This window comes from Triticum urartu, chromosome 5A (genome assembly GCF_056163025.1).
Source record: "Triticum urartu cultivar PI428250 chromosome 5A, HENAU_Tu73, whole genome shotgun sequence".
Lineage (NCBI taxonomy): Eukaryota > Viridiplantae > Streptophyta > Magnoliopsida > Poales > Poaceae > Triticum > Triticum urartu.
Genome location: NC_141877.1, coordinates 349,156,696 through 349,167,568, shown reverse-complemented (window position 1 = coordinate 349,167,568; position 10,873 = coordinate 349,156,696).

The following is a 10,873-nucleotide window of genomic DNA, read 5'->3' as shown; positions in this document are numbered from 1 at the left end:
CCTCGGCCCAATCTAATAGATCGGGAGACGACGTGGTGAGTACCCCCTAGTCCAGGACACCGTCAGTAGCCCCCTGAACCTGTCTTCAAGTTAGGGACGCTCCTCGATTCTTCCGAACCGTTCTTCATCTTCGGTTGCCGGTCTTGAAAACTGGTTCAACAAATCTTCTTTATCTTCGATCTTGAGGATCGCCGAAATGCATTCGACGAGTTTACACGTCGGGTATCCGAGGAGCCCCTTTAAGTTTCCGGTCTTTATCAATGCCTTGTTTATTTTCATGCCACACCTTGGGTTTGAAGTTGTTCCCGGGTGGCAGGGTCCTCTTGAGTCCGAGCTCCAACGCCGGACTGCATTCGAGGTATCTTTTGCAGCCGAGCACCAACGCCGGACCGCTTCCCAGCTCTAGCGCCGGAATGTATCCGAGCTCCAACGCTGGACTATGTATCCGAGCTCCAACGCCGGACTGTATATCCGAGCTCCAATGCCGAAATATATCCGAGATCCAACGCCGGACTGTGTCCAGGCTCCAATGCCGGACTATATCCGAGGTGTCATATCACCTTGGTTCAAAAAAGTTGAAGGAGTTTAGCCGAGCTTAATGCCGGAAATGCCCTCTATGGAGCCAGCCACTAGCGCCCGAGCTTTATGCCGGACTACTTCCGAGGCGGTGTACCACCCCGACTATGGGCCGATTTTTTGTCAATATTTTTTATTGGTGCAATTTATTCTCTGCCGAGATATATAGCTAGTAGCCCTCAAGGTGTGTATCGGTCTAAAACCCGAGATGCACATGAAGGATGACATAAGACCGCTGATCCCAGTAGCCGCTGAGACTCAGGTTGATTTGCAAAATCGGCCTGAGGATCAAGTCCTAGCTCGGCAGAATACTTCGGGACACAAAAGCGGCGTGCTCAGTCCTCAAGACTCAGGTTGGGTGCGGCCTACCAACCTGAGGATCAAAATCTCCTCGGAAACTATATTGCACATAAAATTTTCTGCATTGGACAAGCAATGCAGTAGCCCTCGAGACACTGGTCGGGTGTCAACACCAGATCAGGGGATCGATGTGCCCCTTTAATATTTTTAAATAATAAGCCCGAAGCCCAGTAGCCCCCGAGCCTTAATGCGGGCACGGGTGGCCGAATTAAGGATCAATATCCATAGTAAAAACACAAATTATGTGTAATGACTCTATGTATCCAAGTACTTTACGTCATTAATGCTCGGATCCGCATTGTACAAAACTTTATTGACCGACCATCGGCTTCCACCTCCTCGGCCAGTAGCCGAGGAGTGTTTGTCCTACTTTATAAAGCCTTTATGAGGGCAAAGATTTACAACAAACAAGGTAATCTGGCCATACGGTTTCATAAACAAAGGTACGCAGAGAGTTATATTACTGTTTAACAGAAGAAATGTCTTCCAAAGAAAATAGTCCCGCTATCGGTTCCTTTCTTTGGGTTGTCATGCTAAGCATGATCATTAAACCTCAGGTCTAATGTAAGAGCAAAATATCGAGGATTTAGTTTGGGAGGCCAGTTAATAGCCCCCGGTAGTGTTCGGCGACAGTTGGGGTCAAGCCGTAAACACTTCGGCCAATGTTATGAATGGCCTGTTATTTAACATAGTCATCAGATCGCTGACCAGTTTACGCTTATTGTGACAGTCAGTTTTCGGCTTTCTCCACTGAGGTGCTTAACCATGTGAGTTGGAAGCACAATCGCAGTGGTTCTCCCTTTGCACGCCTAGCCAAACAAAACGGAACGTAGGAAGCAAGTGCAGGAGCCGGGCAACCCAACTATTGACCGAAGACACAATTCGAAACCGATGCATATATAGCAATATCTGAGAATGTTTTTGCCGAATCCCTAAAGGTGTTCGGCGTTGCACTGCGAGACTAATGCTGGGAAAGCACAAATAGTTTAAAAGTGCCAAAAAGCTTGGAAAACCAAGAAACGTCAGTAAAAACATGACGTCCGAACAATATCAAGTGTTCGGTGCCAATCCGAAAGTTGGTCTTAGAAAAAAGAAGTGCTTCTGTCGTGCTTTAACATGATACATCTTATCTCAAGACTTCGAGCGGGTCAGCCTACGGCTTCAACCTCCTATCCCGAGGGCGGAGTACTTCTCATCAGGCCAGTTTAGCAAACTAAAATCTAGCGGCTTTGAGAGAGAAATTAGGCTCCCCGGCTAGTGAACGCACACTCGTGTCGAAAAAAGGAGTGATAAATAATAATAAAACTTTGCAACGACTAAGAAGAAGAACACTTATTATAAAATGGCTCAAATAAACTTAAGAGCCCCCAAGTGACTTGGGTAGAAGAATGATTGCATGTACCGAAGTACTTATATCATATCTATGTTCAACTGAACTTTAAACGCGTCTTAACCGACCGTCAGCTTCTCCCTCTTCGGTCAAGGACCGAAAAGTGTTATGTACTCCATCGGTCGAGAATATCGACGGTGTTTCCAATAACCAGGCAATTAGGCCATAAGGCTGTAACAGACAAAGCGCGCTCAGGGAACTTATGCTATATTACCGTGAAGTGTAAGAAGCATCTTCGAAGAAAATACTACCCCCACCGATACCTTTCTTCGGTGCTCATTGTTATTATGAGACTTGTGCAATAGATTTTTTTGTACTCATGAGTTCCGTTGTGTGCCGACCATCATTGAATAACTATAAGAGCGCTAGCTTTCACCTTCACCCAGTCTGAGGTCCGGCTCGGGTGACCCGATCGTGACAATCGCAGAGGTGCTCCCTTTACTCCCTAGCCGAACAATCGGGAACGTAGGGGTAAACACAGGAGCGAGGCAACCCAGCTTGCAAATCGCTTAAGTCAATGTGGTGCATATTGTGGCGTAATACACGAACAAGGAACGAAGCCATACAAGTATAATCATATGCAATAGGAAAAGCTTCATAAAAGAAGCCCCCAAGTAAACGGGGTATTTGAATTTATGCGTCACAAACAAAGTTTGGACAAGGAAATTTTTTAGAAGCAACTTTTTTTCGAAAAAGTATAATGCTTGGTCGAACCGAACGCAAGTTAGAAATTAAAGCTTTGAGCATGAAAGCGACTTAGCTGGTTAATGTGTTCGGTATTGATGACGCGGTCCGAGCTTGATGCGGGGCAAGGTTCCATCCCTCAAGCCGGTCCCGAGGTGGCGGAGCGGAGAGCTTGACACGCCGAAGTGGTGACATAGCACGATCAATGCAGACCGGCAGAGTGACGCCGAAGTCCCCGGATCATTTTCCTGTGCACAAAAAATAGTGCAAACCGGAGATAATAGTAATAATGATAATTAAAAAAAATCGTTGCATAATAAATAATTTATGCAAAGTGAGTAATAAAAGAAATATGGCCTGGCGCCGAAGTCAAGTCGATGCAGGGCGTCGGCGTGATGCGGTAAAGGCGTGGCAAATCCTGAATTCGCAGGTCGGTCCGAGCTCCGAGTGCGGCGTTCGTCGGACTATGTACGGAAACTGACCGAACCACCATGCGACTGTCGTTAATGCAGTCACCATTTGATAGACTTGTGTACATATGACGGACAAACCAGAGTAATAATTCTTTGGGAAAAATGAACCCAAACAAGCGCCTGGTTTATTTGTTGTAGCAATCCGAAGGAAGGTGATTCCTAAAATTGGGACCCGCTCCGCACACCCATTGCCTGATGGGCGATAAAACGATGGCATGGCAATGCTGGTAAAGGTTGACTCGCCGAGGCAAAGTCCTCGGCCCGGCTAACGTGACGGAGCTGGTCGGCTAGTGACGCCGAAGTGTCCGGAGTAGGTTGATGAAGAGATGGCGAAGCCCCCGATCCAGCTGAGATATCGAAGCCTCGATGTCAGCCGATGAGTCAAAGTAGGTCGGCGTGATGGACACCAGCTTGAAGAAGCAATAGTGCGGCCCTGTCGATGCAGGTCGTGATGTGGTCGATGCCGGCTTGATGAAGCGACCGTGCGGCGATGCCGGTATGCCCGCTCCGTGTAATCCATGGGGCGGCGATGTTGATGATGATTTATCCTTCGCGATGCCGGGCTCTTGTTCGGCTTGCCGAGATGATGATCTGAAGAAGTTGAGCTCGGCTCAACAAAGTGACGCCGTGTCTAGCGCAGGTCGGCAGCCATGGAGTAATATTGCCGGACTTGTTTAACACCAGCATGATGTTGAAGATCATGTTCAAAAGATCTTATAGTTAGTGGGATGTGTTCGGGAACAAAACACAATACCCCATACAAAACTTCCTTCAAAAGGGATGTCCGAAATCCCGTTCATAAAAAAGATGAACTCGGGTCGGATTCGTTTTCGCGCAGAAAACAGATCCGAAAAGTGATGCACTAATTGGAAGGTTACCGGAGTTTGGACGGTCGGATCGAGCCGAAATTTTGAGAGGTGGTAGATATAGGAATTCCGCAGCCGATCAACGGTTGGATCTTCCAAAGGAAGTCAGAGCTAGAAGCTGGACACCACGCCCTAAACTCATCCAAATTCCCGTCCAGATTTGACAGGGCTCCGGTATATCGTGGATTGCCAGAGATTCCTCCATCGGAACTCGACGAAATTTTCCAGGGTTGTTGTAGACTCAATTCCGCACAATTCCACCAAAGCGATCGTAAAAGCGATACTCGAGGAGGTGGTGGTGGCAGATACGAGTTCGCTGTCCAGAAAAACATCACGGTCGCTTGAGGACAATGTTGAAGTTGAGCCCCCGAGCTCCATAGATGATTCCTCCGTGATCATGATAGAGATCGGAGTTGATGTTTGATGAAGGCCCTCATCCGGACATGGTGGTCCGAACACGGGGCGCAATTCTTGGTCGAACCAAGGTGACCAGTCGAACTGGTGACGAAGCCGCCGAAGTCGCAGTTGATCTGCAGGCGAGCCATCGATCCTTTTGTCGATCACACAGCGGAACTCTCAATGAAAGCACCAATGTCGGTGTCAAAACCGGCGGATCTCGGGTAGGGGGTCCCGAACTGTGCGTCTAGGCTGGATGGTAACAGGAGGCAGGGAACACTTTGTTTTATCCAGGTTCGGGCCCTCTCGATGGAGGTAATACCCTACTCCTGCTTGATTAATATTGATGATATGGGTAGTACAAGAGTAGATCTACCACGAGATCAAGGAGGCTAAACCCTAGAAGCTAGCCTATGGCATGATTGTTGTATATGGAGTTGTATATCTATCGACTAGCCTGGCCTTGGTTTATATAATGCACCGGAGGCCTAGGATAACAAGAGTCCTAGCCGAATACGCCGGTGGGGAGAAGTCCTTGTCTTGATCGCCAAGTCTTGTAGAATCTTCCTTGTATGCGGTATCCGTCCGAACTGGCCCATGAGTATACGGCCACGGGGGTCCTCGGCCCAATCTAATAGATCGGGAGACGACGTGGTGAGTACCCCCTAGTCCAGGACACCGTCAGACAAGTCTAGACAAACTCTTATATAGAGAAAAGTGCTCCCGAGGACACATGGGAATATCGTCAAGCTAGTTTTCATCATGTTCATATGATTCGCGTTCGGTACTTTGATAATTTGGTATGTGGGTGGACTGGTGCTTGGGTATTGTCCTTACTTGGACAAGCATCCCACTTATGATTAACCTCTATTGCAAGCATCCGCAACTACAACAAAAGTATTAAGGTAAACCTAACCATAGCATGAAACATATGGATCCAAATCAGCCCCTTACGAAGCAACGCATAAACTAGGGTTTAAGCTTCTGTCACTCTAGCAACCCATCATCTACTTATTACTTCTCAATGCCTTCCTCTAGGCCCAAATAATGGTGAAGTGTTATGTAGTCGACGTTCACATAACACCACTAGAGGAGAGACAACATACATCTCATCAAAATATCGAACGAATACCAAATTCACATGACTACTAATAGCAAGACTTCTCCCATGTCCTCAGGAACAAACGTAACTACTCACAAAGCATATTCATGTTCATAATCAGAGGGGTATTAATATGCATATAGGATCTGAACATATGATATTCCGCCAAATAAACCAACTAGCATCAACTACAAGGAGTAATTAACACTACTAGCAACCTACTAGTACCAATCCCGGACTTGGAGACAAGAATTGGATACAAGAGATGAACTAGGGTTTTGAGAGGAGATGTGAGGGAGTCCTGGATTAGGGGGTCTCCGGACAGCTGGACTATATCCTTTGGCTGGACTGTTGGAATATGAAGATACAAGATTGAAGACTTCGTCCCATGTCCGGATGGGACTCTACTTGGAGTGGAAGGCAAGCTAGGCAATACGGATATGTATATCTCCTCCTTTGTAACCGACCTTATGTAACCCTAGCCCCCTCCGGTGTCTATATAAACCAGAGGGTTTTAGTCCGTAGGACAACATACAATCATACCATAGGCTAGCTTCTAGGGTTTAGCCTCTCTGATCTCGTGGTAGATCAACTCTTGTAATACTCATATCATCAAGAATAATCAAGCAGGACGTAGGGTTTTACCTCCATCAATAGGTCCCGAACCTGGGTAAACATCGTGTCCCCTGCCTCCTGTTACCATCCGCCGGTTTTGACACTGACATTGGTGCTTTCATTGAGAGTTCCATTGTGTCATCATCATAAGGAAGATGGCTCGCCTCGTTGTTAAGGACAACATCACCTCTGGGGGAGCCCTGGCTGTAGGCCAAACTCTCCGACTAGGCGGCTTCGTCATGACCGCCTGTTCGGCCACTGCACCGACGATGACCTCTCGGGTCATCGAAAATAGCCTCCACATTAGCTCAAAATTTGCTGAGCAGATGGATCCAAATGAGCTCTCCTCTCTGAACGAGCTCTTGGATCGCATTGCCGCTCTGGGAGTCACTACGGACTACGATCGGATCGGGCTTAAACCCGACCAAAGGGAGATTAACTCTCCGCCGGTCACCCATCAGATAGTGGTGGTGGAGGAGAAATGCGGCGATTCTCCCTCTATCCTGAGGATGAACTATGTACGGATCCCGAGCTCTCCGAACAGGATACTCGCTCATGGGAGGACGCCGCTCTAACCCTGAATACAAAATCAGGCCGCATACCGAACCCACAGGGCAACATCCCGGAGCCCGAACTTCTAAGATCGGAAACTCCCCTGCCCCGGGATCACAGATTGGGTCAAGGTCTGGACTTAAATCCACCCACCCACCCAGATACAAACTATCTTTCCCACATTACGCAAGCACCCCAAGAGACAATACATCACTATTGGTCCAGATTCCTCCTTGTAATGAACAAGGTCAAGGACTGCCGCAAGGAAGATGCAATTTCATTCTTTTGCAACAATTGCATGGAAAAGGGAGTCCTCAACGCCATAAGTCGCCGCGACGTAGCACACTTCACTGACTTGGCGGACATAGTATGGAAATACTGTGCGGTGGAAAGTGCCTGGAAAACCCAAATGCAATTTTGGGATAATCCGGCTCTGACAAAACTCCCGGTCCGAACTAAAAGGGCGCACTCTCATAAGTCGCCCGACTCAATTACAAAGAAGCAAAAGCCCAATACAGGGGGTGGAACCGTATTGGAGGGATGGCTCAATGGGCCTGCAAAATCCATAGTACAGCGGATACCATATCAACACACAGCCTTAGAGCATGTTGGGTACTCTGGCAGGTGGCCAAAAGCGGTGAGGATCTTCTCACCCAAAATACCTCAGAGCACCTTCCCACGGATTAAAACACAGTATTAACGGTCTTCGAGACCTTAGCCTCAAATAATAGGCGTAAGCGAGCACTCCGCGGCCTTGTCGAAGTCTGCCACATGGCAGCAATAAATCCATGGAGCGACACGGCTATCACCTTCAACGCCAGTGACGAACCTAAATTCCGAACAGCCCGAGCACCAGCCGCATTGGTCCTCAGTCCAATTGTGGACGGTTTTCGGCTCACTAAGGTGCTCATGGATGGCGGCAGCGGATTAAGCCTCATCTATGAGGAAACTCTCCAAAAAATGGACATAGACAACAACCGTATTGAGCAAAGCAGCACGACCTTCCGAGGAATCATCCCTAGTTGGGAGGCACGTTGCACTGGGAAAATCACACTTGATGTGGTATTCGGCACTCCGGAGAATTACAGGTCCGAAGAAATTACATTCCAAGTGGCCCCGTTCAGTAGCGGATACCACGCCCTTCTAGGGCGGGAGGCATTCACAATTTTTCAAGCCATACCCCATTACAGGTACATGAAGCTCAAAATGCCCGGACCAAAGGGAATTATCACTCTAGCTAGTGATCCGGACATAACACTCCGCGCCGAGAACAAAATAGCCACACTAGCCCTCGAGGCATTATCTGAAGCCCTTGTGGTGAAGGAGTTAACCGCGCTACGCTCCACGGTGGACAGGGACGACGTGATACTAGACAAAAGATCCAAGTCCACCTCCCTTAAACCAGCGGACGAAATAGTTAAATTCCAAATCCATCCAACGGACCCTACAAAAACAGCATCCATTGGGGCACAGTTAGACCCCGCTGTAGACGCCGCACTACGGGAGTTTCTATGTGAGAATTGGGATATATTCGCCTGGCATCCTTCAGACATGCCAGGAATCCCACGTAGATTGGCCGAGCATAGCCTTAATATTCTAAAAGGATTCAAGCCGGTCAAGCGGACTCTTCGGCGTTTCTCTGAACCTAAGCGACAAGCCATGGGAGAGGAGCTGGCCAAGCTACTGGAAGCCGAATTCATTAAAGAAATAAAACATCCGGATTGGCTATCAAACCTGGTGATGGTACCAAAGAAGGACAAATCCTGGCGCCTATGTGTCGACTTCAAAGACCTTAACAAGGCTTGCCCAAAGGATCCTCTCCCACTCCCTCGCATCGATCAAATCATCGACGCTACCGCAGGACACGAATCATTGTGCTTCCTCGACGCATACTCCGGTTACCACCAGATTAAGATGGCAGAGTTTGATCAAGCCGCAACGACATTTATAACACCATACGGCCCCTTCTTTAACACAATGCCCTTTGGGTTCAAAAACACTGACACAACATATCAGCGCATGATCTAGACATGTCTGGAAAAGCAGATCGGTAAGACTGTGGAGGCATATGTAGATGATGTGGTCATCAAAACCAGACACGTCGACTCTTTAATAGACGACTTGAGGCTCACGTTCACCAATCTCCGAACATACGACATTAAGCTCAATCCGGAAAAATGCGTTTTCGGCGTTCCCGCCAGAAAGCTCCTGGGCTTCATCGTCTCCAGTAGAGGAATTGAAGCAAATCCGGCTAAAATCCGAGCTCTGTCATAGTTGGCTATCCCAACTGACCTCAAGCAAATCCAGAAATTGACTGGATGCGTGGCAGCTTTAAGCCACTTTATCTCCCGATTAGGAGAAAAGGCACTTCCCCTTTATCGCCTTCTTCAGCGCACCGAACACTTCGAGTGGACGGACGCAGCCACGGCCGGACTAGAAGAAATCAAAGCCATCCTGGCCGCCAACCCAATCCTGGACGCGCCAACTATTGGCGAACCAATACTATTATATATAGCGACAACTCACCAAGTCGTAAGCGTAGTGCTCATCGTCGAACGAGAGATGGACGAACATAAATTCCCGCTTCAAAAGCTGGTATATTATGTATCCAGCGTCCTCACTCCATGCAAATCACGGTACCCACATTACCAAAAGATAGCATACGCGGTATTTATGGCATCCCAGAAATTACGACACTACTTTCAAGAGTGTTCGATTACGGCGGCATCCGAAGTACCACTCAATGACGTAATAAACAACCGTGACACAACGGGCTAGATTGCCAAATGGGCCATCGAGCTCCTCCCGTTCGACATAACATATAAGCCACTACGAGCCATTAAGTCGCAAGTACTGACCGATTTCGTAGCCGAATGGACAGAAGCCGAACTCCCTAAAGAGTATGACACATACTCCAATTGGATCATGCACTTCGACGACTCTAAAATGCTGGCTGGTCTAGGGGCGGGCATCGTCCTAACGTCCCCCACTGGAGACACGGTGCAATACGTGCTCCAAATACTATACACGGGCTCCAATAACGTAGACGAATACGAGGCCCTATTACACGGCCTCCGGATGGCAGTCTCCATGGGCATCCAATGCCTAGAGGTGCGTGGGGACTCGAACCTTGCAATATCCCAAATAAATGGAGACTTCGATGCCAAGGATCCGAAAATGGCGGCATATCGCAACGCCGTCCTCAAAATGTCAGCCCAGTTCGAGGGGCTGGAATTCCACCATGTGGCTCGGGAAAACAACCAGGCAGCGGACATCCTAGCACGTATCGGTGCTAAACGCGACCCTGTCCCACCAAACATCTTCCTGGGAAGACTGTTTAAACCATCCGTGGTATGGAAAGGGGACACTGGCAAAAATAGTCCGGACCCGGCCATAACCCCAGATACCAAATACTCTAACACAATCAGAGGCTCTGCCACCGAAATAACACCTTCAGCCCACGTGATAATGGCCGTCATCGCCCCGTGGACAGAACCATTCCTGGCCTACCTAACTAGAGAGGAATTACCCGAGGACCAAAATGAGGCTCGCTGCATAGTGCGGCGATCTAAAGCCTACAAGGTCCATGAGGGAGAGCTCTATAAGAAAAGCACAACCGGAGTCCTTCAAAGGTGCATCTCCGAAGAGGAAGGGTGGAAGCTTTTGGCAGAAATCCATGCCAGACTCAGCGGCCACCACGCAGTAGCCCGGGCCCTTGTAAGTAAGGCCTTCCGTACATGTTTTTATTGGCCGACGGCCCGGGCAGATGCACAGCATCTAGTTCAACATTGTGTTGGTTGCCAGCTTTTTCCAAACCAAAGCCACATGCCACCTACCGCCCTCCAAACAATCCCCATTA